Below are 7,711 nucleotides of genomic sequence, written 5' to 3' on the forward strand. Positions count from 1 at the left end.
CACAATTGTCTCGGGGCCCCGAGGGTCGGTGGCCCGTGGCCCCGGAGGTGATCACTGAGGAGTCGCGCTGGGGAATCAGACCAGGAACTCGCTGCTCTCACTGGCTGCGGGTGTCAGACCGTCCCACCCTCTTCTCCCAGCCGCCGCGGCAAGGCCGGGGCGAAAGGAACATGGGCGCTGCTGGGGTCCTCTGCGCTCTGCGGGTCCGGAACTCAGGGATCCCAGCGGCTCTCAAGGCTGCGTAGCTTCCCCCTCCCCTCCTCCTTAGGTGGCAACTTGTGGACACAGCCATTAAGCGGTCAGGCGTCAGGTGTCCTCCCGAGGGGTGGGAGGCGCCCTGGCCTTGATTCATCCTTCAGCTAGGAAGGAGATTCCCCAGCCACTGAGGCTGGAGAACTGGCCTTGACCTCAGCAGGTCATGTCACTCCGTGTGCACAAGATCTCGAGAGACAGTTTTTGAAAAATTTTTGAGGCGCTTTTCTTTTTTGTCTCTTTTCTTTTTTTCTGAGACAGAGGCTGGCTCTGTCGCCCAGTCTGGAGTGCAATGACGCAATCGCGGCTCACTGTAACCTCCGCCTCCCGGGTTCAAGCGATTCTCCTGCCTCAGCCTCCCGAGCAGCTGGGATTACAGGCGCCCGCCACCGCGCCCGGCTAATTTTTGTATTTTTGTATTTTTGTATTTTTATTTTGGTACAGACAGTTTCGCCATATTGGCCAGGCTGGTCTCCAACTCTTGACCTCAGGTGATCCGCCGGCTTCAGCCTCCCCAAGTGCTGGGATTGCAGGCGTCAGCCACCGTGCCCGGCCCAGGCGCTTTTCAAAAATGTATTTGAGCTGTGCGGCAGTCCTGGGCAGTAGGTTGTGGTGAATCTCATGTATTCCCGTTGAAATGCCCTACTCCCAAATAAACATCTTCTCTTTGAGAGAGCCTTTCTCTGTTTGTTATTTTGGCTGGCAGTTTGAAAACATATAATAAAGCCGGGCGCTATGGCTCACACCTGTAATCCCAGCACTTTGGGAGGCGGGCGGATCACTTGAGGTCAGGAGTTCCAGACCAGCCTGGGCAATATAGCTAAAACCTGTCTCTACTAAAAATACAAAACTTAGCTGGGCGTGGTGGCAGGCGCCTGTAAACCCAGCTACTCGGGAGGCTGAAGCAGGAGATCCCTTGAATCTGGGAGACAGAGGTTGCAGTGAGCTGAGATTACACCATTGCACTCCAGCCTGGGCGACACAGTGAGTCTGCCTCAAAAAAAAAAAAAAAAAAAAAAAAAAAAAAAAAAAAAAAAAAAAAAAAGAAAGAAAAGAAAAGAAAAGAAATAGAAAGTAAAGAAAACAGATAATAAGGAAAATTCACTGAACCTTGCTCATTATAATGAATGTTTGGAGACAATTTAAATGTCTTTTAATAACAGACTAATTGAATAAATTAAGCTACACACAGATTAGTATGCATCCACACACATTTATACACAACTAGTGTGTGTGTGTATATATATATATATATATTTGAAACGGAGTCTTGCTCTCTGGCCCAGGCTCAAATGCAGTGGCATCATCTTGGCTCATTACAACCTCCTCTCCCAATTTCAAGCGATTCTCCTGTCTCAGCCTCCTGAGTAGCTGGAATCACAGGTGTGTGCCACCACACCCAGATACTTTTTGTATTTTTAGTAGAGACGGGGTTTCACAATGTTGGCCAGGCTGGTCTTGAACACCTGATCTCAAATGATCCACCCACCTCGGCCTCCCAAACTGCTGGGATTATGGCCATAAGCCACCATGCCTGGCTTCTATCTATTTATCTATCTATCCATCCATCCATCTATCTTTTCAGAAGAGATGTGATCTTGCAATGTTGTCCAGGCTGTGGGCAAATATACTTCCTTTTAACTTTATCATATTATTTTTTATTATTTTAAAAGTTTAAAAGATTATAACTTTATCATATTATTAAAAATACACGTAACATGACTGAACTGTATAATAAAATATATTTAAGATTCTAAATTTTATGTTATGTATTTTTACCACAATCAAAATTTAAAATGACACCTAAAAAAGTTATAAACTTGTTCAAAATTTACCTTCAAACCTCAAAAGTATTTCTCTCACACTAAAATAATACAAACAATAAATAGATTTTAAAATTAAGACAATTTCCATGACTACTCACCTACACAGAACCAAACAATTATTGGCCACCAGCCAAGAATAAAAATATACAAATCACAAACAAAATAGAGGTAGTATTTATACAAGCAAACAAGCACATAGATAATTATATTGACAGTAGACATAGGGCTGATTCATATTTGACTTTTGTCCCACACTCTTAAGGTGTACAGAGTTGAATATTGTCTTACAAAATTATAATATATAAATTAAAACTAAAAACACAATAAGCTGATGTGAAGTGGCTTACCCTAAAACACAAAATACAGAAATATACAATTGCAAAACAGAGTTAAACATTAATCAAAAAAATTCTGACTCGTATACTGCACTTTGTAGAAACCAGAAACACAATGAACTGATGTGAGGCATCCTACTCTAAAAAAAATACAGAAATATAAAATTACAAAACATAATTAAGATAAGCTTTCACCCATAAAATTCTAGATAACTACATTTTTTTTTTTTTTTTTTTTTAGACAGAGTGTTGCTCTGTCACCCAGGCTGGAGTATGGTGGCAGGATTGCAGCTCACTGCAACCTCCACCTCCCAGGTTGAAGCAGTTCTCCTGCCTCAGCCTCCCAAGTAGCTGGGATTACAGGCACCCACCACCACACCCAACTAGTTTTTGTATTTTTAGTAGAGATGGGGTTTCACCATGTTGGCCAAGCTGGTCTCGAACTTCTGACCTAAAGTGATCCACCCACCTCGGCCTCCCAAAGTGCTGGAATTACAGGCATGAGCCGTCGCCCCCCCAACCAGAAAACCACAATTTTCAACTCTGCCTGTGCAGCCATGAAGAGCATGAGTTTTGAATCATTAGCCTACAGTTAGGGCAACAACATTTCAGAGAAAACACATTATAATTATTCTTAAAGAGCTTTGATGAGAAAGTTTTAAGGAATAAAAATTTAAATAATACTAGAGAAATTTAAACTATGCTATTGATACATTGCTGCTCTTCTTACATATAATAGTAAGGCTGTAATCTAGCCTTTAGAAGAAAAGTCTTACATTTCTAAATAGAAGGACAATATAAATATAGTAAGTAGGGTATAAAATGTTGATATATAAAAAATTAAGAATAAATTGTACTAACATTCAGATAAAGTTTTAGGAACATGGATGGAAATGCTAATAATAATATTCTACCTGTAGTTAATTAAACATACAAGCCAAATATCTTAATAAATTATTATGTGTTACTTTATTTTAACATACACGTTCAAGCATGGTATTTTAGAACTTTTGAAACCAAAATTACAGACAAATGTGACATATGACAATTCAGAAATTGAAAACACAACCATGGTAATCTTCATATTAAAGAAGACAAAAGTATAAAATAGTAATTGAGAAATAAGGTAACAATTGGGAATTTACTATATGTATAACAATGTTCTAAGTTTTCCTATGGCATAAGTTTTTGCAAGAAATCTATGAAATGAGTACACACAGTAAACTCCCTCATAGTACAGGCTGTTGGCATATAGAGTTTAAATTTCTAAGATTAGCTCCTACTAAGAAAGAGAAAAATTTTAAGTGAAATAATTAGATTTTTCTCTGAGTCTCATGGCTGGGTACAGTGGCTCACGCCTGTAATCCCAACACTTTGGGAGGCCGAGGCGGGCAGATCACGGGGTCAAGAGATCAAGATCATCCTGGCCAACATGGCAAAACCCCATCTCTACTAAAAATACAAAAAGTGGCTGGGCATGGTGGTGTGCCCCTGTAGTCTCAGCTACTGGGGAGGCTGAGGCAGGAGAATCGCTTGAACCCGGGAGGTGGAGATTGCACTGAGCTGAGATAGTGCTACTACACTCCAACCTGGCGGCAGACTGAAAGTCTGTCTCAAAACAAAACAGAGTCTTATAAAAAGAATATAGGGAGAAATGGCTTAAAAGTTAGTTGGAAAAAATGGAAGGTTCTGATAAACTTTCACATTTCTAAGTGATGAAACAAACAGCACTACCAACCAAGATTAATTGATGCGAGAAAAATTGTACTTCAAAAATTAGAAAAAAAGAGACTTTCAAAGATTAAAAAAAAAAAAAAAAAAAGAGCTAACGGTGTTCAACACCAGGATATTTCTAGAAAAAATGTTAAAGAGAGTTCATTATGTTGAAAAATGAAATGATACTGGACAGCATCATAAAACTGTATGAAAATATTGAGCTCTCTGTTGAATGTAAATATAGATGCAGATATACAATTTTCCACTATAATAATGATGGTGCATAAAATTGCTAAATCTCTACTTGGCACGGTGGCTCATGCCTGTACCCAGCACTTTGGGAGGCTGAGGCAGGTCGATCACTTGAAATAGTCAGGAGTCTGAGACCAGCCTGGCCAATATGATGAAATCCCGTCTCTACTAAGAATACAAAACCCAGCCAGGTGTGGTGGCAGTCACCTGTAATCCAAACTACTCGGGAAGCTGAGGCAGAAGAATCACTTGAACCCAGGAGACGGAGGTTGCAGTGAGTTGAGATGGCACCACTGTTCTCCAGCCTGGGCAACAGAGCGAGACTCTGTCTCAAAAAAAAAAAATTGTTATATCTCTGTTAATATACACACAATATATAAATTGTGATGTTAGTAAGAAAGTGGGAAAAATTTTAAAGTATACATTTTGTATACTAATGAAGTTGAAGGTAAAATCTTTTTGCCCTGGGGACCTTAGCACTGGGCAAGGGAGGAGGCAAAGCTGCCATTTTCTCTCTGTCTATTCTTCCATCTCCCCCACCAGAATTTTTCTTGGTCTGCAGGAATAGTCAACGGGGCCAGGCTCTGTCCTGTCACACATACACACACACACACACACACACACACACACACACACACACACAGGCTGGTATGGTGTGTATGGATAAAACCTGGAATTTAAAAAAAGTTTAAATTTCCTAAAAGTGGGAAACAGGACTTTGGGCTGCGGAAAGGGTAAGTCCTTGCTACCTGCCATGTGGCTTCTCATCAGAGTTGTTGGGGCCTTCTCCCTGCAGGTGTCCCCCAAGGAGATGATGCAGGAGATTTATCTGGTGCTCATGGTCCATGATGACATGTGTCACTGCACTTGCTTGTCACTGCACCTGGACAGCAACATGCCAGACCACTTCTCAGAGCTATGTAGCATTGAGGAGCTACAGGAAGGCTCAGCGCTGTGCACAATGGAGGGTTGGTTTGGAAGTTAGGTGGTCTGTCCTGGGGAGAGTCCCTAGATGCAGGGTCAGGCAGCACCTCACCACCCCTTCTGGGATCTCTGTGTCACAGATGAGCATGTGAAGGTGGGATTGGAGCCCAGGTCTGCATCTCAGGCTGTCACACCAGCACCTTCTAACTTCATGGCGCATGACTTAAAGAAAAGAGTTGTGATTCTGAAAAAAAAAATCAGGCAGTACCTAGCCAGGGCTTGACATCAGCCCAATCAAAATTTGTAAGGATAAATCATGTTTTATTAAAAAAAAAAAAAAAAACTTTAAAAGTTTCAGTCTTCTAATGCGGAAGTCTGCCCAGTACAGCACCACCAACTGGTGTGGTGAGATCAGGTCGGGTGTAAAGCAAAAGCTCTCAGGTACTCAAGTTCCCTGGGGAGGAGCCACTCGTGTTCCCAGGACCTATCTGCTTGTTAAGAGCAGTGTGGGAAACATCTGTAGCTCAATGGTGCCTATAGCTGTTCACAGAACCTTTCCTTTTTCCTAAAAGAACCACCATTAAGCCGAGCACAGTGGCTCAGCCCTGTAATCCCAGCACTTTGGGAGGCTAAGGCGAGTGGATCACAAAGTCAGGAGTTCGAAACCAGCCTGGTCAAGGGTGAAACCTCATCTCTACTAAAAATACCAAAATTAGCCAGACACAGTGGCAGGACCTGTAATCTCAGCTACTCAGGAGGCTGAGGCAGGAGAATCACTTGAACCCCAGAGGCAGAGGTTGCAGTTAGCCGAGATCGTGCCACTGTACTCTAGCCTGGGCAACAGAGCAAGACTCCATCTCTGAAGAAAAAAAAGAACCACCATTAAAATCCCATGATGAGACTAGGAAGGAGGAGGCATCACCACCCAGGCGGTGGTGGAAAGGCTGGAGGAAACACCTAAACATGTGCAATCCCAATGCCCAGCTGCCAGGACCAAATCCATATCCCCCCAACATCAGATACCCTGGAGGTTCCAATCATGCCAACCTATCACCTACCAATACACTCTTTCCTCCAGGCCCCTTTTCTTCTCTACCAGGAGCTCCCCAGGGAAATCCAGGTTTCCCTCCAGGTGGGCCCCCTCATCCTGTGCTACAGTCAGGGTATCCAAAATGCCAACCCTCAGGTCCCTACCCTCCTTTATACCCACCACCTGCCCCTGGAATGCCTCCTGTGAATCCCTTGGCTCCTGGCATATTAGGACCAGGAGTGATAGTGGACAAGAAGATGAAGAAGGCTGGGCATGGTGGCTCACACCTGTAATCTCAGTACTTCGGGAGGGCAAGGTGCATGGATCTCCTGAGGTCAGAAGTTTGAGACCAGCCTGGCCAACATGGTGAAACCTGTCTCTACTAAAAATACAAAAATTAGCCAGGTGTGGTGGTGGGTGCCTGTAATCCCAGTTACTTGGGAGGCTGAGGCAGTAGAACCACTTGAATCTGGGGGGAGGAGGTTGCAGTAACCCAAGATGGCGCCACCACACTCCAGCCTGGAAAACAGAGCAAGACTGTCTAAAAAAGAAAAAGAAAAAAAAAGATGCTCATAAAAGAGAAGAAAAGGAAGAAAGCTCATAAAAAGGAAGAAAAGGAAAGGAAGGAAGAAAAGGAAAGGAAGGAAGAAAAGGAAGAAAGGAAGAAAGCTCATAAAAACATGTACAAGCACTGGAAGCATGGCCGGTATTCCTCCTCTTCCTCCTCCTCTTCCAGCAGTGACCTGCGTGAATACAGGCCCTGGACCCTGTATTCAGACCCTCAAGTCGCACCAGTTCTGCTCGCCCATCAAGCTGCAGATCCCATGTTGTATTGGAGGAAAGTAGCCCTTGTGCTCTCCACCCCTACCCACGCCTGGGCCTCACCCTGCAGTTCAGCCTTGAGTGCCTAGAGAAAATGGGAAGAGGATTGGATTGCTATGGCACAACTATCTTCTTGCTGCTTGGATAGATCATATAGCTGATGAATTTAGCAGGGGAGCTATTTTCCAAAGAGGATGAGCTAAATGTTGAAGACAAGTTTGTGATCTGTAAAATGTTATTTTTTATTGCTTCTTTTAATATTTGTGATTGGGGCCAGGTGTGGTGGCTCACGCCTGTGATCCCAACACTTTGGGAGGCCAAGGCGGGTGGATCACTGGAGGTCAGGAGTTCGACACCAGCCTGCTCAACGTGGTAAAACTTTGTCTCTATTAAAAATAGAAAAATTAGCCGGATGTGGTTGTGGGCGCCTGTAATCCCAGCTACTTGGGAAGCTGAGGCAGGAGAATCGCTTGGGAGGCAGAGGTTGCAGTGAGCTGAGATCATGCCACTGCACTCCAGCCTGGGCAACGAGAGCAAAACTCCATCTCAAAAAA

General features: G+C 43.5%; 1 pseudogene; it reads left to right on the forward strand.

Moving 5' to 3' along the window:
- Positions 1-6,268: 6,268 nt before the first annotated feature.
- On the forward strand, positions 6,269-7,246 carry LOC111529397 (annotated as a pseudogene).
- Positions 7,247-7,711: the final 465 nt, after the last annotated feature.

Source organism: Piliocolobus tephrosceles, chromosome 8 (genome assembly GCF_002776525.5).
Source record: "Piliocolobus tephrosceles isolate RC106 chromosome 8, ASM277652v3, whole genome shotgun sequence".
NCBI classification, from domain to species: Eukaryota; Metazoa; Chordata; class Mammalia; order Primates; family Cercopithecidae; genus Piliocolobus; species Piliocolobus tephrosceles.